Source organism: Buteo buteo, chromosome 16, assembly GCF_964188355.1.
Source record: "Buteo buteo chromosome 16, bButBut1.hap1.1, whole genome shotgun sequence".
NCBI classification, from domain to species: domain Eukaryota; kingdom Metazoa; phylum Chordata; class Aves; order Accipitriformes; family Accipitridae; genus Buteo; species Buteo buteo.
This window is the reverse complement of record NC_134186.1, coordinates 29,672,716-29,693,203: the sequence shown is the minus strand read 5'-3', so window position 1 is coordinate 29,693,203 and position 20,488 is coordinate 29,672,716. Positions and strand designations below refer to the sequence as shown.

At 44.1% G+C, this 20,488-nt stretch overlaps 1 protein-coding gene across 7 annotated transcripts in view; it reads right to left on the bottom strand.

The window, feature by feature from the left end:
* Positions 1-19,692, bottom strand: part of DAGLA (diacylglycerol lipase alpha) — an 80,120-nt gene extending 60,428 nt beyond the window's left edge. For 2 of the 7 annotated variants that reach the window (XR_012653220.1, XM_075048390.1), the window contains exons 1-2: positions 19,209-19,594; positions 18,235-18,424 (exon numbers count right to left, since the gene is read on the bottom strand). The gene's annotated coding sequence lies outside the window, so the exon portion shown is untranslated. Of the gene's footprint in view, positions 1-12,409; positions 12,530-18,234; positions 18,425-19,208 lie in introns of all 7 variants that reach the window. The other 5 variants (XM_075048386.1, XM_075048387.1, XM_075048384.1 and 2 more) reach the window with 4 other exon arrangements.
* Between the last annotated feature and the right edge of the window lie 796 nt (positions 19,693-20,488).

Genomic DNA, 20,488 nt, shown 5'->3' with positions numbered 1-20,488 from the left:
TCCCTTCATAACCCAGGGCTAAAAAGCCCTTCTCTTCAGACAGAGCCTCCATTAGCTACACTTCTAAACACCAGCACACACATCCCTCCTCCGCAACACCCACGCACAGCACCTTCTGCACGCACATACAGCATATAATCTGCACGCGTCGCTCATCTACAAAACCTCCAGACCCTTGGTGGCTGTGCCTTGCCTGGCAGTTACACAGCACACATACATCAAACAACTTCTCACTAGCAAGTATCCCTTCCTGCTGCTCCCCAGGGAGAGCCAGTAGACAAGTATTCAGTTTCTACCTCAGTAATTATTTAATTAGACAACTCAATTTTAGATGATCTCCTACTTAAGTTCTATAGTCCTCTAGTTCTCCAGCTACAAGTCCTGCAAATACTCTTACCCTGTCTTACACATATTTACTCAAACTTTTTTTTCATTTCGGTCACAGAGCTTAGACTTCTGCCTATTTTTCCTCTGTAGGTTCATCACTATAGACCCTGGAGTTGGAACAGCTAATTACCATCTCATCCTCTGCTCCCCAAACATCTGACAAACTCAGTCCTACAGGCAACAGAGCCCACATTCCTGTCTTCAGCCAGGGTACCATGCATCTCCTCCTCACAGCATGCCCAAGTTTTCACACACATTTCCTAAATTAGCACTCCCCCATTTCCTTCAGGTGTCCCCTTGATATACTGACCACCTATACCTTTCTACTCTACCTTACAGCTCTTCCAAAATCCCAGTCACAGGACACTTTCTAGCTGACTTTCCTTGGGCCTTTAACAGGAACATCACATAACAAGCTATGTACTGATCATTTCATTACTCTGGCTCCAGAAGAAGGTTACATGAAGGGGCTATATTAAGCAGACAGTGGGGATCACTCTATACTCCTTCATACAAATGCATGCATGGCATAGCTTGTAGCTGATTGTGTAAGATCACAATGTAAGCAAACTGTTTCTAGCCTGTCCCAAGGGTTGCCTTAATATTTTCATGAAGACACTTATTTTTCTCCCTGTTGCCACCATCCTCTTTGTTTCCATATACTCCTCGCTCTCTTGTTAGCAGCTGCTGGAAGAGTCACTAAGCACGTGTTGGTAGGAGCTAGAAAAATGTGTCACTACAAGGACAGAATTGCCACCCGCTTGTCCATCCAGCCCTGTACATAGAATGAGTTTAGCAAAGATGGACAGAAGTGAGGTGAAAGGAGGTGAGGCAGAAGCAGACATCCCACGTGACAAGAGCAGAGCTGCAGCAGTAGAAATACCCTGAAAAACCATCCCTTGGCTTCAAGCAGCTGTACAGACAGGAACTGAAAAGCACAGATTGCAACTATCTGTTTCTATGGCTAACAACTGGTTATACCAAAAGAAAATCAGGAATTCTTCCCCAAGCTAATGGAGTGCAGGAAACATGAACTGGCCACACACAGGAGTCCACCAACTCCAGTGTTGGAGACTGCCAGGACTATGGTAAGAGGTACGAAAAAGCAGCAGAAGACTATTCAGAACATAAATCAAAACCATAGTTACTAAAATACAGAGAGCAGAATCATGAAAATAAGATGAAAGGGAGAAGAGATCACAAAAGACAGATTGGGAAGGGAGCTAGGTATCTTCTCCCTACCAGAGAGAAGTGGACAAAATTTAGGCACAAGCTCTGTCTAAATGACATCAGTTTGGTGCCAGTGAACTGCAAAAGAGAAAGAAACAAGACTGGCCATCTTACCTGTGAGCAAGTAACACATGAAGAGATCTGCCAGACAAAACAGCCCAGCCACACAGCTCACCTGGCACCCAGTTACAGACCCTCCAGAAAAAAAAGCATCCTATTTTCAAAGGTGACTCTGTTGGGCTACTCTCTTTTCAAAAGAGGGTGGACTGGCATAATGTGCTCTCCTAAAACTATCACTGAAGTCCATACCTGTCTGAATTTAACAAGAAAAATGTCATCTTTCCTGAAGAAAATCAGTATGGTAATCCTCAGAGCTGTATATAGGCTTGCTCTCTGCTCCCAGGTACAAATATAAGAGCTGTGAGCATGAATGCTCTGGGACCTGGCTGCTGTACATCCTGGACAAAAGCCAGACAGTCCCAGTTCACATCTCTCTATTGAACTAACTTTTATTGGAAAATTAAGACATGAATAACTTTGCAGGTTTTGTAAAACAAAGGAAAACATTTTCACTTTTCCATCAATGAGAAAGATAAAGAACAGAAGTTGACCCCAAATCTTGTCCACAGAACTTACTAACAGAGGCAGGCTCATACTCAGAAAATGGAAAGTATCACTATTCCAACAGCTGTTTGGAAAAGGATGCATTTTTAAATTGATTTCTCTAAGAGAAGCCACCTTTCGTCTAGTCTAGCAGATAAGAATTTCAAAGGCTAAATGAGTCTTCACACTTGAATTTACAATCCAAACAGGATTATAAGAAAAAAAAAAAAAGAAGCTGTTTATTCAGATATACTTCAGGACAAGTGATTGGCTCTGAGCTGACACAGTTTTAGGCTATTAGAAGAGAAAGTACTTTTTCCTCTTATGCTGTAGGCAATGCATCATTATCCCTGTAATTAAATTTAGTGCCTTTGTGGCAATGCCTTCTGCAGGATTTATCTAGGTGTGGACTTTTTTCCCCTTTCCTTTAATTATATTACAATTAACCATGAAGTGTCCATTTATTTCAAGCTTTTCAACTGGGCTTCAGAAGTAAATGCCTGAAACAGTCCTTGGTAAGAATGTTCTAATAATCTTGGAAGAGATCACAAGCACAAGATCTGGGATTTGGCAACTAATTCACTTGTTGCAAGCAAACTTTCAAAGCCTGCAAAAAAAAAATCTTTTTTTTTCCCCATCTTTTTCAGTTATAGTACTTGATTCAGATCCTCATCCTTGATTAGAGCTCAAAGGCCTCAGAGCAATATCATATTGCAATTAACCCAGCCAATTAAGGTATAATCAAGGCATAAAGCATAAGCCTAGCCTAGGTCTGAGCTCTTCTGCATCATAATCCTTTGCTACTTTTCTTCCTCAATTTCTTCACTCAGTCACTTAAATTCTGAAGACAAGCACAAACATTCAAGTTGAGATTTCCTACAGTACTTTTCTGGGCAATGTGGGAAAATGTTCCCAGCCCTTTTGAAAAGGAATAATAGGACTTATGCATGCATTCTTGCAGAAGTGTTTTGTTCGACTTAAACTCTGCATGGACCTCACAGACCACCAAGCATAGCCCACAGGACTAGCAAACTATGTTCTCTTCAAATCACAGTCTGAGATCATCTGTGTGTACAACAGTATGCAAGGACAAAAGCTACAGTAGAGTCTTGTCAGATGGCTCCAATTCTTCTCCAGAATATGGCTGTAATCACAATCTCTTTGAGAAAAGGATCTCTCAAGTACTTAATAACAGATCACACAACAATTGCATTTAGATGCCAGGTAGCTTCTCAGATACCTCCATGGCATTCTTGCTGACAGTCTTTCCCACGCTCCACAGGCAACACACTTTCTCCAGTGAAAAAATCTATGCCTCTAACATCTGACATTCAAATTCTGGTGACCTCAAGAATCCATGCTTGGTCAAACAGCCACCTACCTCCAGCCTTTCCCCTATGCAGGTGTCCATCAGTCAGTTCCGTTTGCTGCATTCCTTCCTTGAAACTTGTAGCATTGGGGGTACATGTCAAGAGGTGCATACAAAAGGGTGCCTGATGAAAATATTGCAGTATTTTCACCGTGTGGGGAATTCATTATCAGAACCAGTTAGTGATTAGGTTACTGTTGGAAAGCAAGATAATGAAGAACTCTTATTTATACATATTAGGATTGCTATTATTCACATGAACAACTAATCCTTTTGTGTATCTTAGGATGCACAGCATCCAACACATGATGTGGCAGAAAGCTGCACAGATAATTTATGATTTTGTTTTCATTGCAAAGACAAAAAACAGCAGAGCAGACAGACCCAGAGAATGTAATCTGCTACAGCATCCAGTTTTGAGCAATGACTTGCCCAACACATGATGAATTCAAGCATTCTTTAAACTGGAAAAAAATGAACATCCACAGGCTTCTTCCTTCCTCCACTGTACTCCTCAATCACAGCTAGGATCAGAGTGTCCAGGAGAAGAGCATGCACTAGCATACAATATCCTACTTCAATTGAATGAATGATACCAATAGGCCAAAATGATAACTCTGGAGTAAGGAAATAAGAATACTGGCAGAATGACACTGTGAATAATTCACCATCAGTTCAATGATCTCTCCTGGCACCTCTGAAACTTTAAAGGTGTTCCAGCTGCCAGGCTAAAGTTAATCCGGAAAAGGAAAAAAGTATACAAAAGACAAGAATGACCCCACTCCCTTTTCCACAGGTAGGTTTTAAATTGCAATACCAGCAGCCTACACATGCCTTCTTCCCTCTCTCCCTGTGCATTACCCAAATAAGCCACGGAGGACACAAACACAGCAAAATGAAAAAATTATGCATTTCCACCAGTGATAGACTGTACATGAAAGAAGCAGGGGAAGGGCAGAGAGACAATCTGGTGTCTGAAATGTGTTAGGTTATGGGATAAAAAGCTCACCTACACACACAGGAGCACAGAGGCAAAATGGCAAGTGGGGGAACTCAACACCCTCACCCAGCTCCTCCCAGGCCCATCACCCCACCAAAGCCTCATTGCCATGAGCACAGAGGAGCAGAGGCACTACAGCAGGCAGGGGAACCCCATTAACCTAGACAGAGAAGCAGAGCCTCTGCCCTAGCTCCTCTCCAGGCTGTCACAGCAGAGCATACACATAGATATATTCATGTTTATGTTGTGTACATATGTGCAGGCCTACCAGGACTTAAATGCTCAGCCGCACTTTTGGCTGGATCTGGGCCACAGCACCAAAGCAGCCTTGCCTCCATTTGGCTACCAGAACTGGCAATCACTAACAAAATGTACAATAACAACTTACTCTGACCCAGCCAGTTGGAAAGGGATTTAGAAAACAAAAGCATTATCAGGATGGGAGTCAAAGAATCCAGAAGTGAAACATCAAATAGGAGACTGGGGGGAAGAAGTTGAAGACACCAAATGAGTACAGCAAGAGCCTGCTGCTTTAACACCCCTCCCTCAGCTGACAGCAACCAGGCATCATGTTCCTGCTCCAGGCTGCCAGCAAAGGCTGCAGAGTGACCTTTGTGCTATCCATCTCTGGAGAACACAAGAGCCATGTACCAGAACCACACACTGAGAACTAACACTCAGTTTTTCTTATAGTGCCTACAAATTTGTCATCCCAATTTTAGGGAAATCTGAGATAAAATTTTGTGATTTTGCAGTCAAGAACAGAAGCTCAAAACCCCCACATTTCTAGGGTGGGCTCCCCCCTACCCCTCCTCGCCCCCCCAAGAAAGCTGAAATCATGTTCTCTAAATAGTTCCAAGTCTTCAGCAAGCACCCTCAGTAAGAAGGCTACAAAGGAGGCAGAGCTATTCTTTAAGTGAAGCACTTAAATTTTTCTGCACACCTAAGGGATCTTAGTTCAAATTGCATTTTACAACATTGGTAACACAGAAAGTATAAGCACTATGAAGAAATAGTATTATTTGCACTAAGCACAGTGAAGTTTTTAAGTACCAAGCAGGTATCATATTTAATGGCTAGCTACAAACTAATTGAAAACCCATAGTTTTGGGGGTTGGGAAGACTTGACAACTTATCCCCCTTATAATAAGAGACAGTAACCTACAGGCAGGAGTCCCCAGATGTGCTGGCCACAACTCAGCCACAGCACAGCTACGGTGGCAGAAGTGGCACTGGAAGTTCACAAAGGGAAAAGCTCCACCAAGCACAACTGCTTTAATCGGGGCCCCAACACCTTTTTAGCACTGCACCAGCAAACAGTACTCACCATAGCACAGACATAGCATCCCTGTGCAGTCTCAAACACCACACCTACTGCTCATACGATCAGCAGGTGTGAGCCACAGTCCTACTTTTGCTCACTGGTCATATTCTGTTGACTTTCTAACAAAGAACCAGGATGTGCAGCTAAAAAATTATGTATATACAAGAACATTAAAGGGAACTTCTTCCAAGAGGTAAGCGCAAAATGATGGGGTTTAGTCACCTGACAAGGTCCATTTTAAGACCAACACCCCCTCTTTCCCTGAGCCTTTAACTACCATGACAAACTGCCAAAGCCACCAGATTTTTTCTCTTTTAAAAAAAAATAAAGCTGTTCCTGGTGACCAGGAATTGCACCCATCCAAGAGCCAGCAAGGCACCACCCCAAGGCAGGTGCCTGCTTTCCACTGAATTTAGCTGGAAACAAAACACTTATTGTTAGAAATCTAAACCTCTTCATTAATCAAGCTCCTTTCTTTTTACCATTTCATTTTCAATTTACAGACAGAGCAACCTAACTTTGGGACTGCAGTTCCTCTTAGGTCACATAAGGCAGCTGTTTTCCTTGCTACACCATGAATCTTATACCACCCAACCTTTCTGAACAGGGAGAATCTACTTACAGCATGTCGGCTGATCTCCCCAGGAAGAGAGGCGTGCTAGACAGGACTGGGCAAAGTCCTCCATTCACTAGGAATTGCTTTAACAACAGGCTACAGCTCAGCACAGTGAAAACAAAGCCAGATGTCTCTGCCCTGAACATCTTATCTACTTTAAATGGAGTGGTAAAAGTGGATTCAGAAATAGTTTAGTCTGGAGCATTCATTCAGACTGGGTTACTAACCCTGCTCCACAAGCACCACTGCTATGTAGAACAGAGCTGTGTTTGCATTCTCATCCAGCAGACATGTGCGGTCTTTTTGCTGCCCCTCGCCATATAAAAAGAGCACTGAACTGCTGAGTCAGTAAAACAGCAGCAGGGTGGACTCATGCATCTCATTGTCCAACTTGTAATTAACTCTGTGGCCATGGAGCAGTGAAGCAGCCTTGAAGACACTGCACAAAATCCTGTCTCCTCTTCAACAGAGAAAAACTTGCAATCAGGAGCCAAATCGGAGAGAGAATGAGTATTAGTTTCCCACTCAAATCAGAAATTAAATCCTTTTCCCACCTTTCTTGACAAATCCCCTTATAGTTGAGAATTCAAGCCCTTGCATCTCCTATCTGTTCCCATAGGAACGTAAGAGCCACAACTGCTTCCAACCTCATCTCCTTTTCCAACAGCAGAAATACCTAACGATGTCTTGGTAGCCTTGCTCCTCTGCAGCAGGAACACTATGCATATTTGAAGAAAAGATAAAGATAACACATTTCTCATCGCTTCTACTCCTGCTCCCTACAAAAAGGGAGCAACAGCCACACAGTCCTGAGGGCCAATCAGTCTTGGATAATCGTATCTTCCTCCCTTTTCTTCTCTCCTAATAGGCATCCATCACTTTTTTCCTCTTAAAAAATCCACAGTTTACACAAAAACTCCATTGTGAAATCCAAACTCCTGGAAAATTCCTGCACAGAGGCAGCAGTCAGGTGCAAAGCAGTTGAGCAAACACCAGCATATTCATCTAAAGAACAGGGAAACAAATGGATGCGTTTTCTGGAAACAGGATCTCCTTCTTCTCCAGGCTTGGACAACCAGGAGTTCCGGTATCCCACCCCCTGGCACTGCACCTTCTCTGCAGCGAGAGGCTTGCACGTCCAGATGCGAAAGCAGAAGACCAATCTACAGTTCATACTGTCAACACAAAAGCTGCAAGCCCAGACATACTGGTATGATGAAAGTAGTCCAGAACAGAACCGGAAGAGAAAAGGGGGTTCACTCACACTCCCCACCCAAAACACTTCCTCAAATATTGACATTAAATGAAGCATGTTACTGAAATAGTCCCTGCTGAAAGAACTGAAGGTTCAACTTACTCTTTCTTCAGGAGCGTTTAGCCCTTGTGGTCTAGACCAGAGGCTCAAGAGCTGTATTTTTCACATGCTAGTCAAGAGGGAGTGTTTTGGCATAACATCAGGTAACTTACAGTCGAATGGTTTGCAAAACAAATCTATGTTAACATTGAGATTTTCATGTCATAAATCAGGTAATTTAAAGTGAAAAGGTTCCCGATTGCTTTAACCGCACCCTTTCATGCTTTTGCACTCAAAAGGATTTCATTTCACAGCCACGATATACAGAGTAGTGACACAAAACACAAAAGACCTGCAGCTACAGCAACAGGAACCAATGTGACTTCTTCCCTTTCAGTTCAACTGTGTTATTTACCAAAAAGCATGCCTCTCTGTCTAGTACTGTGATCATACAAATGAAAGGCCTTATTCCTTATGAACACATTTAAGTGGGAAGCAAGACTAGAGCTGTCTCTTGCTGTCCTCTGTTCAATTAAAACCCCATGCATTATACTGCTTTGAAGTCTTTTTGTTTGTAACAAACAAAAAGAGTTAACTAGAAAAGAAAGATGAGCAGAGCAGCCAGAAAACCAGGTTTTCATAGGATAAATACAACAGCAGCTAGGGACATAAAGGACACTGACTTGTCCATTGCACAACATTGCAATGTTTTAAGAGAATAATTAGCTCAGGTAGCTCAGAGAAGGACAGTCCAGGATACTCAGTGTTGGAGACACTTCCATGTCCCCTTGGGCAACTCTGTCCTCTTCCTCAGCCTACGCAGCCAACTTACCTCAGAGTAGCTAACACAAGCACCCTGTACATCCAGTAGTAGCGGTCACATAACTTTAGAAAGTAATCTAACACTTCGTATTAGCATGCATACTCATTTCAGAGAATAAACACAGTGATTTTCCTTCCACTCTCTTGACTCAAATATTTGAGAGTTCAGAGTCACTAAAGCAGCTCCAAACAGATCTGCTGCATCGCCTCCCCAGCTTCTACAGCAAAACCTCAAAATGCAGAGTGGCAGCAAGTCCTTATCAAGCTTTCAGTTCACATCATGCACAAAGGTTCAAGTCCCACAAATGCTCATTTCCTTTTCTTGTCCCCGATGCTGGACACTTCCATCATCAATTTATTTCTCCGCTAATGCCTACTGTCTCAAAACATCCATTTAACCTCACCCAGGCACCCCCAGCTCCTCCATCAGCAGGCCCAAACACACACAACAGTGCAGGAGAACAAGGATGTGACAATCTGTCAGACAAAGAACACACAGCACCAGGCTGAATTCCTCTGCTCTTTACCACTCCCAGTAGAAGGAAAAAATCACTATTTCTGTGGTGATAACATCCCCTTGAGGACCTAGTCAGGGTAACTAATCACAAAATAGGTGTTGCATGTCCCAAAGAATAAAGGTCAGATGCAACATACCTTAGAGCTCCTAATCAGAGGCTTTCAAGCCATTCCAGGAAATGAACACCCAAGGAGCCAGTAAAACCAGGGACACAAAACATAGGTTCCTTGCACTATGAAGGGCATGGGTAGAGTTGTTCATTTCCCCAATGCGCATCTAACCACTCAGAAGTACATGGCATACACATACAAATACACATCCTGCAAACTTGCACACTAGATTATAGAGAAACTGCTAAAGTATGCATATTCATGTTTCTTCTCCCCAAATACCCGCTTACCCAACTCACAGTGGATTGATTTTCAGGCTTTCTGCCCACCCCTCCCTGAACAAGCTTACAGACACACCCCCCTTCATTGGGGCAAATTAAACATACTTGACACTTCTGGGCTTGCATGCAAACTCATACACCACATACTCCAAATTCACAAACTCTGTAAATATTACCAGCAGGCTCCCACAAGGCACTTCAGATGCATGCACCACACTTACTCAGCCACCCGTTCACAGAAGAACGAGCATTTTCTGCAGCATCCTACGTGGTTCCCACCTCCAAAACCGCCTGTACTAATTCCTCCGCCCTCACCCAAAAGAGAGACAAAGTCAGACCAAGACTTTAGAGAATCGATAAATTCTCTTGCCCACCAGCAGAGAGCTGGGGTCCTATAAAGCAAGGTAAAATACTAGTTACATGCAACCAGCAAAGTTCTTTATCTCAGACTCTTCCAGGCCAGTAACATTTGGAAGAACCAAGGACAACACTGCATTTGTGGATGTCCCCATTTCCTATTGAGTTAAATTCAATTATGGCCACTGAGGTGTTCAAAAGGGTTTGCTCTCAGATCTGAAAGAAAGCTTGTTCCTTTTTTTGTTTAAAAAAAAAAATTAAAGACGATAAAAAACCGTTTTACAAAAGCAAAGTATTGAACCAGGAATAGGCATGAAATTTAGAGGGGAAAGGGCTTCTGGAGAAAGAAGCCCATGGCTTCCTGCAGAATGAAGTTTTACCACTGGAATTACACAAAGGCATTTTGCCCTGCACTCCTCTTGTGTCGCTGAAGTTCAAGGAAAGCTCTACTCTTTCCGGTTTTAGAACATGCACGTAACATCTCAGGAAAGGCATCTCTCGCTTCCTATGCGCTTTATTATTCATCTGCCAAATAGTTTTAGCCCCATATTAACCTCGGAAGGAAAACTTGAAAAGAAAGAGCAGCCTCTTTCTCTGCTAGAAAATAAGTGAAAATGACAAAGGTGAGGGGAAGAGCAATCCCACAGCACACAGAGAATCTCTCAAAGAAATCTGTCATTATTCTCTATTCAGGAAAGAAAAAGAATGTACACTGTAACAGGAACTTAAGAGGCAACTTCAGTGGCAAATTACTGCTTCTTCATTTTCTTTTAAGGACTTGCATCCGCCATTCAGCAGAGCAAATGGTAACTTTTTTTGCTTCCTCTAACAGGGGATCACAGGCACGTTTCCCCTCCAAGCAAAAATACAGAGGTTCATATCTGAATGCTCTCATTTAGTGAAGCAGTTGCCGTTAGCGGATGCTTGGATACCATGGAGATGGTGACAAACAACTGAATCAGACAGAACAGAGTCACAGAAAGGGTACTGTAGTTTAAAAGGTTAAATCTGGCTGAGAGGTAAAGCAGTCAGACAGGACTGCTGAAATGGAAGGACACATCATCTTCACAGAGTTATCCTGGAACAAGAGACAGACCACTGGCTAGAAAAACTGCCATCTCCAGAGTGTCTGAGGCTGAAGTTCATGAAGACTGGCCGGTGCACTTTTAAAAGAGGTCTTGTTTTGAGTTCAACAGCAGACAAGCAAAAAAGTGAACCACTTACTGTTCCAGAACCATTTAGCAATGGAGAGTTACAGAGTTCACTTCATTTACTACTTGCCACATCTGAATTTTCAACCACCAAAATCCAAGTTGTGTTTCAAAAAGGAAAGAACGTATGTTTTGGACCCTGACAAAGACAAGACAAGCATAAATGGAAGTTATTAGACAGCACTAGGTTGCATTTCAATGAAGAACACTTAAGGAGTCCTGATATGACCAAGAAATATAGTATGCAAGACAACACAAGAAGGTAGGATTCACTTTATTCGGGGCAGTCATAGGCTGGCTGAGATGCTGCAAACTCACAAGAAGGATCTGACTTGCTCTTATTTTATGGGAGGTGAAAGAGTTAATTTCCCATGAGAGAAAACAGCACAATTTTGCAGGATCATTTGGCAGATCACATGGGGAAGACAAGCCTCCAGAAGCTCAGACTTTTGAGCTGGAATCTATATTCCAAAAATACATCAAGGCTGTATCTATGGCTGTAAACACCAGCAAGCACATTACACAGATCTGTGCCAAAAAGACAAGCCATGACACCATACTAAATTTCATTCTTCTTTCTAAAAGATGCAGAGCTGTGTAAATTCCAACTTCTAACAGACATGGAGCAGCATAACAGACCTGAATGGAAACCTTTCAGTGTAGAAATGCTCTGGAGCTTTTTTTCAAACCAGCCTCACCATTTCTATTGTACTTACTGCAATGAAACTGCAAGGTCCTGAATTTCCCTGTTTCTTCCTATTATCCAGTTCAGTTTTATTTAAGGTGGCCTAAGGGATTCACCATTTGCACATTTGTTCTTCAGAAAAGAATAAGGACTCAGTCTAGAAGCTGGCCTGGATCTAAACTCAGCACCTCTCAGGTCTGTGCTGATAACCATACATCTAGACCAACAAATCAAAGAAGAAACAGTTATTACAGAGGAAGACAGACATGGCAAATGCTTAGAGCACCTATTCATTTAAGGTAGCCTTCTCATATTTATCAATTAGCTAATTACTCCTAGTAACCATAAACACTGTTTAAAATTATCTTACTGTGTCTTCACAAGAAGGAGCATCTCATACAATCAATTTCAGTATCAGCAAGTCTCTGCTCTCATTCAGCAAAGAGTTACAAGCTGTCAATAATATGACACTCATTGTTTAGATGGTCCAAGCAAATCTTCCCATCGTGCACATCACAGAGCACCAAACTGTATCAAATAAACTATCCCACCAGCAACAGTGGGAGAACAAACTCCTGAAAAAGATCACGAGTGCTTACTCACCCCTAAAGACGCCAATGCCCAGACAGAAACCAGAATGCTGAGGAAGAGGGACTGACACCAATTCCTGTGCCTGATAGCTTTCTCAGCTAGTACCCCTCAGGGGACAAGGACATTCTCACTCTGAGGAAAAATCAGAGAAAATGGAAGTGCATGCAGCAACACAATCCTTTATCTAAAGGAAGGAGCTCACAAAACTTCTTAATGGTTGGACTCGATGATCTTGAAGGTCTTTTCCAACCTAAATGATTCTATGATTCTATTCTTCTGAAACAGCAGGCATTTAGAAAATACACACAACACACAAAAGGCACAAACTCCACCCACGATAACCCTACCAGCAGTCCTCTGCAGGTATGTGCTAGAAGAGGACTTTTCATCACCAGATTACTGCTGATGCAGCAATGTAGATCTGTGCATAAGATTATGGAAATGAGATCAGTTTAAACAACAGAAGACAATTTATCTTACTAGCTTACTAGAGAAGTTAGTTGCACTGGGTTTTTTATCATTGCTTGCTGAACAGCACCTTTGCCTGACAAAACAGCAAGTGAAGAACATGAGGAAAACTACAATTTTTACAACTCTAGAATGCTTCTTGTATCCTGTTTTCAGGGAGAAATGCTTATTAAGGTCAGAGACATCACTGAGGAATCCACTTGTTTTAATTTCACACAAAGGGAATACGCAAGAACCAAAGTAGGCTGGCTACTGAGTTAATAGCTTGAACTGAACAAAAAGCCATGAATTCTCATGCAATTCCATAGACATTTGTAGTCAACCTGAAGGAGACCAGAAGGCCAGGCCTCCTCAAAGAGGGACAGAAACTCCAATGGAGGGGGAGAGAGGAGGACTTCCAGGGGTCTGCAAGAGTCTACAGGAACATTAGCCCAGTTAAAGGAGCATTCGTGTAAAAGCAGACAGACTGGAAGCTTGCGGGTTAAGAACCCATGACAAAACTCCCTGTTAGTCAAGCAGTCTCTGCTTGCCATGCAGATTTTCTACTCTTGCTCCAAGGAAGAGAAAAATAATCAGCAACCTTTTTTATTTGATCTTTTAGCTTGACATCTTTACATCTTTTCAAACAAATCCAGTGTATAAGCTAAGGGACCCACACCCCTTTCACTGGAAGGGAGAAAAGGATAAAAAGGAAGAAGGAAAAGAACAGAAAAGAAGAAATGACTGAAGATAGAGCGCACATTTTTCTAAATCTCAGTAGGAATTCTACCTCTTATTTGAAATCATCAGCAAGATACAGCAGCATTATGCTTTGCATTTAAACACAAATTTTGTATGCATTTACATTAGGATATTCCACTTTACTATATGTTGCTTCTAAAATACAAACCCATCAATTTTCACATGCGTCATTATCATGCTTTAAAAGCTTGTAAATGTGCTTCAAATAGTTAATTAAATAGTTCACTGTATTTTAGACCTTTTTTTTTAATAGATCAGTTATGGTTACATTCTTACATACACTTACGAACTTCGGATCAAGATACCAGGCACCATGACTTAAGCTCATGCACCCAAACAAGCAAGCAGAATAAGAGTGCTTAGCATCTTGCACTACAGAATTATAGGCAGAGCAATTGCAGCTGTAGGAGACAAAAACCATATTGTATTATTGGAAAGCAGAGTGAGACCTAATAAGCAGGATCAACATGGTTGCACAAAGGGAGCAGACTCTAGAGTCTATTTCTGTGCCCTGTGAGTAGACTATAAACTCCCAACTATACTTGTGCTCTTAAAATACATAGCAATTTGATTTTAGTTTTTCAATATGCAAACTTTCAATTTCTTATGAAAATCAGAAAAATAATTTCAGTTTCTTCCATCGTAAAAGTTCAAAGCCAGACAGATACTGCACCTGGCAAATTTTCAAGATTTTTCTTCTGATTTCTCTTTAGAAACACACAAAGTATTAGCTTGGAAGTAAAGGAATGGAGTTCTAACTAGAAGCATCACAACGATTCCCACCACCGTGAAACATGTGCCATGTATGTTTGTTCTGGAAGACTTAAATTACAGTATCACATATGTGCAGTGCAGAATAAAGAAAATATCTTCACAAACTAGCTTCAAGTTAAAAGTCTGATTTACTCAAAGAATCTATTCCAGCAAGAATAAACATCCCAAAGCTATCCACAGATCCCAAGAGTCCATTTGTCACGCTCCTGATAGCACAAAGGGCACTTTCATAAACTCCTTTCCCCTAGCTCTCTAAAAGCAGATGAAAATAGTTCCACTCTTCCAAGCATCTCAATTGCTGTCTCTTTAAATATAACTTCCTCAAACTCCAGTACTGAATCCAGCTCAGGATGTACTTATTCATCTGCTGGATCACTGTCAGAATCAGAGAGACTGCTAGCTTTAACCAAGTATTATTTACTGCTACCTAGGTGGCAAGCTGAAAAGCAGAGTATGCTGTTTTCTCAGAGGAAAAGCAGAGTGCAAGCAGACTCCCCAAAGTAAAAGCTGCTTGTTCTAGGGTAGATATAAAACTTTGCTACCCAAGGAAAAAGCCTCAAACATCCTTCCCCCGTCTGAAGACAGAACGAATCACTGCTGGTTTAATGCAAGAAAGTTTAGTAAATTGCAAGCAGGCCTATAAATGACTCAAAGCCTCACAGGCTGTTATCCCCCCCCCAGGCTGAGCAGCATACCAAGCACACTGGGGTTTACTCTCTCAAGTAGCAGTCTTGTATTTCCTACAGGTCTCCAGCTTGCTGTTCCTTGCCTTGACAAGACCCACAAAACCAAGATTGGTATTTATGTTGCTTTAAGGAGAGTTTTCCAAGTCACAAAGGCTTGGAAGAAGTGTGTAATTCTTGTTCGCAAATCCATTCAATTTTATTGCAACTCAAACCAAAGTGACCTAGTTCTGATGAGCTAACGCAAAATTAATTCACTTCTAAGATGAGGTTGCACAGGAAACACCCCTCTGCCCATTTTTATACTTGGCAGTATAAAATGCCATTAAACATCTGTACCTTCAGCACCCTAGGATTAAAGGTCACATCACAAATAGAGACATGACCTGAACTTCACATGGATTACATGGCAACTCACAGCTCGTACACTCAGATCCCATGGGGAATGCCAAACTGTTTTACAGAGGGAAGCAAAGACAGGTGAGACTGATAAAAACATGCAAGTCAAGTGGATCTATCAAAGGGCAGCTAGAGGGCTTGCAAGTTTATGTCTCCGGTTTCTGATTAGATGTACACAGTGTTTAAGGGATACATAAAAATCTCTTCTTAGAACAAACCAAGGTGGACGTAACACAAAGAATGCGACATTTATATTCCCACCCAAAGTCCAGAAGCACATCGGTGCACTTACATACAAAGCAGATTATTTTTTTTTGTCATAACTATTTGTTCATAGGAATTTTGACAAAGTTTCATAAAAAGTAAAACTCTAACAAAATTTAGTACAATGTAAACGCACTATCTGCTGAAGGCAAGGCTTCTCAACACTTCTAAACAGTCTGATATCTACATTTTTTTTTTCCTATGAAACAGACTGACAAGTATTTTGGTTTACCCTATTTCTCTTCTCTCATTTTTTTAACATAACTTTTTGTCATTGGAGGGAGTCTTTTCATCCTTCCCACTGTTCTTCCTGGAGCGCATGTTTCTCAATTTTAACCGCTCAGATCACAGTGTTGCACAACTGTTCCTTCCTAGGACTCTAGAAGAGGAACAGGTGGATGCAGCACAGTGAAGTTTGCCTTTCTCATTGCCCATTTCCCAGCAGTGATCGAGCTGCCAGGGGCTTACAGCAATCCTTGTTTCTCTGACTTCTGATTTGGTTTTGCAGATAGCAGTCAAAAGGATCCAGCCCAGTGCCTTAAGTTAAAATGGAATTCTGATCAAATCTCTTTTTTACAGATCAGAGCTATCAAAATCTGTACCAGCAATACATATGTAGTTCATATCCTTGAGTCTGTGATTTTGACTCTGTAGCATGTTATGGAGGGAGTAAAATTTTTGTAAAACAGCAGAGACGGTAACTCCCAAATCTCTTATTTAAATACGGATTTAAAGGGGAACATTTGTCCTACTCCTTTCTGAAGAGTTTTGGTTACACAAGTTCCAGGCTATATGCATTATTTACCACATTGCGGATGCTGTTCAAGTTTCTTGTGCCTTTTAGCCACTACTGGGCAGCCTGTCCACTACAAACTGACATATATTCAACTGGGCTGAGCAGTAATCTAATCAGCAGCTTTAAGAACCCCATGTAACTTTTATGACACAGAAAGCTAACACCTAGGACAACAAATAGCTTCACCCAGATAATGTTTTCTATTTAGAAAGCTTTCCACCAGTGCCCAATAGGTATTCCTTCCTCCCCAATCACAAACTAACCTCCTTAACAGTGTAGACACTTCCCCACTGCATACACATTTCACTGAAGCCAATGCCATAAAACTCAGAGATTAAAGACTCGGTCTTTACAAAAGCCACTTCCTACAATTTCATTATCTCCCAACCACGACTATTTTAAAAACACTCAGCCTGACCACACAAGCTCAGAGACACTGAAACCCCTGTTCAACCAGAAGATGACAGTAAGCAGGATATAGCAACTCATCACCAGGTAACACAAGGTTTTGTCCTGGCAGGTGAGTAATCTCCTTCCCACCTTGGCAGAGGTTATACTTTCCCTCAGAACCATTTCCTTTAACACGCTGGCTAATCCATCAAACAGAGATTTGCTGCTTTCAGTATGCAACACCTACAAACACTCCAGCATCCCAGAAGCTGTATATACTGTCTTTGGCAATCACCGTGCTGTTTCCCACCTGGAGCTGGCTATACATACCAACCCGTGTATCAGGACCTGCAGACTCAGCAATCCCCATTCCTATATTTCAAGTGACAACTGAAGCCTGTCCCAAACACACCAGCAGATACCAATTCCCAGAATGGGCACAGCATGAATTCTGGCTGAGCAGTCTGGCAACGTCTCAGCTGTAAGATCTGAAAGCGATATAGCCTTTACTTCTACAAGCATGCAGGTCTCTGTGACCTTAACCAGGGATTTCTATGGTCAGGGCTCATCACCCACTGTGGCAGATCCACATGGCAGAAGTACTTTTAGTGCTAGGTAACCGTTTCAGATACCCGTCCCTGTAGAGAAGTAATAAAGGCTGAGAGAAAGAATCCATGTGTCACACCCACCCCTCTACACACCAGCAGCTTCTCCCTGTACGATCAGACAGCAACGCCTATCCAATCCCGCACAGCCAAGGCCAGTTTGGACTGGGGTCTTGGGTCCCAGTTCTGACCCCGCCATCAGCCCTCGCACCTGTCTGGGGCAAAGGACCGCCTCTTTCTGTAGGGTGCAGGCCACATTGCGAAGAGGCCCTCCAGCTGGAAAGGAAAGACGCGGTTCCCGCAGGAGACAACCACCCGCACCGCCCCTGCTCAGCCGGCCCGCCGTCTCCCCGCAGCCCGGCAAAGAAAACCTTCCCTCCGGCCACAGCTCCGCCAACCCCACCCGCACCTGCCAACCGCTTTACCCGACCAGGGCGGGACAGAACAAAGCACCGCCGGCACCCTCAGCCCTCACCGACTCCCGCTTCGCCCCTCAGTGACACCCCCCCCCCCCGCCTCCGCGGCCCACCGGGACCCCGACACCTGCCTCAGCGGCCTCTTCCCCTCACGCCCCGCGGGGGACCTGCCCTCCCGCCGCAGGAAAGGCCCCACCGGTGCGGAGAGGGGGGCTGACAGCCGCGTCCCCGTCGTCCGTCCCCCCCCCCCGTGCCGGGGCCGACCCAGGGCGCGGGGGTCACCGCCGCCCTCCCGCCTCACCTCTCTGCCGCCGCCGCCTCAGGCCCGGGGCCGCCGCCGCCACCGCCACCTCCATCCCGGGGGCCTCGCGGCCCCCCGATTCTCTAACACCGCCTCCGCCCGTGCAGGGGCCGCCCCCGCCCGTGCCGGGCCGCCCACTGCGTCAGCTTCGTAAGGGCCGCTACGCACCCAGCGGTCACCATGGCGACGGCTGGGGCGGAGGGGAGAGAGAGAGCGAGCGCGTAAGTACGGGAGGCGGCGGCGCCCCCTGGCGGGCCTGTGGCGGCGGCGCGGGCGGGCCGGGCCTTCCCTTCCCGCTGAGGGGAGCGTTCCCGCCGCTGGCCCGGCCGCCCTCGCCCCTCCACACCTCGGGAGCACCCGAGCCCAGCCAGGGTGTCGTGTGTCCCCCCGTTCTTTCACCATCATCCTCTGCCTCCCCCTGCTTGGCGCCAGGGCCACAGCCCCCCTGAGAGAGACCCCGTTCCCTCCTCACTGCCAGCCCCCAGCCTGGGGTTCCATCCCAGGCCTGTGGCAGCCGGAGCTCGCCTCATGCCACTCCGGGCATCGAAGCGGCTTTTATTCCCTCACAGCAACACCATCCGCTGCTTTCAGGACAGCCCCAGCACCGCCTTTCGGAGGGAAGACGGGCATACCTGGCTCTCCCAACATCCCTTCCCTGAGGAAAGCCCCCCAGCACAACATGGAAGCCTCCCCTCATGGAGCCTCCCCCTCTGCTACAGCCTGCCAGGGCAGCTACCAGCTACACACAGCCTTGGCAGACCTCTTTCAATCCCCACCATGGAGAGCAACGCTTTACTATCACTGGGCTTGAAATTTAATCGTCCTTTAATCAAAAAGGCTTCAAAACTATAACGTGACTGAAATGGAAATAAGGTTTCAGCTGTCTATAACCACTTAGAGCTCTGCGTGGCCCAGGCGGGCGGTGGTCTCGGGCAATCCGAGTGCAATGGCCTCCTGCTCACACGTACGCTTACCAACAAAATCCTGGTAAGGATGGACTCGCCGTAACAGCCTTCCCTTGGTTATGGCATTTGGGTGGGAGAAAGGACAGCGGTGGCCCCAGTCAGACACAGCAGCGGCTTCAACGTGGCAAGTACTGAAGTATCAGCCAAGGACATAATTTAGATGCTCTTATTGCAAAAGTCTAGAAAAGTAGCAAAAAAGAAAAAAAAAAGTCTCCCATGGGTTGGAATACATGTCCCAGAAAACAGTTAAGCTCATCCAGCAGGGGATAGCAGCATATACCCACCTGTCCATTCCTCCTTAAAGCAAATAGAACAGCCTTCAAATGGTCTGCTCAGTGATATCACTGTACCTTGAAAATAAAATAGCCTGACAGTACTATAGGTGGTAGAAAAACATTCAGCAAAAGCTTTGAAGCACTGGTATTCATTTATGCTGAGGTCTTTGTATACCATTCAGGCATAAAAATCACACTCACGCCCATTTTAAGTCCCTTTATCTTGCCAGACAGGTGTAAAGTGGCTCTGGTTTAGATGAAAAGCTGGAGCCAAATATAGTATATGGACAAATAAGTTTATCCTGCGTTTGGCACTTCAAGGTCTTCCTTCAGCACGAACCGTTCTCAGCAGAGCAGTGCCAATCCGGTGAGCAGACACGCCTGGAAGTGCTGAAACCTAGAGCAGACAGAAGCAAGAATCTCAGGAAAACTATAAATGACTATTTTATTAATGAAAATACAATCAGTAGCTGTTCAAGACTTTCAATTCAAGTGGTGGTATAGACTACATACCAGCCCAGATCCTGCCAATTAATGTACACAAGTCATCACAGGCAATTAATCTCATACAGCTCAGGCTTTCTGCTTGCAAGCAGTCCCAGCTGTCCGTATCTAACTCAGCTCCACAAAAGAACTGCCTCTTAGCAAGGACCAGACCGTATTTATAGCACAGCTCCAGCAACAGAGTACATCACAGCTATCGGCAGTTCTTTCTTTCCAGACTCCTATATGGCAGTGACACAATTTACAAACAAATTTGGACTTTGTTTTGTGTAAGCCTGTTTCCTTAACACTCCCTCAAGTGTTAAGGGAAGGACTTAACACCCCCCGAAATCCCCCGTCTCTGCCCTCGCGCGAAGGGCATTGCCCTCTATCGCTGCATGCGAGGGCGGGTGGCAGAGCACTCGGGGTAATAACTACTTGCCAGAAGAAAAAGCTGTTTGATTATGACATTAATGGGAGTGCGTCACAAGAGAGATGGGATGTTCGTTAAGCCCCAGAGAACCATTTTAG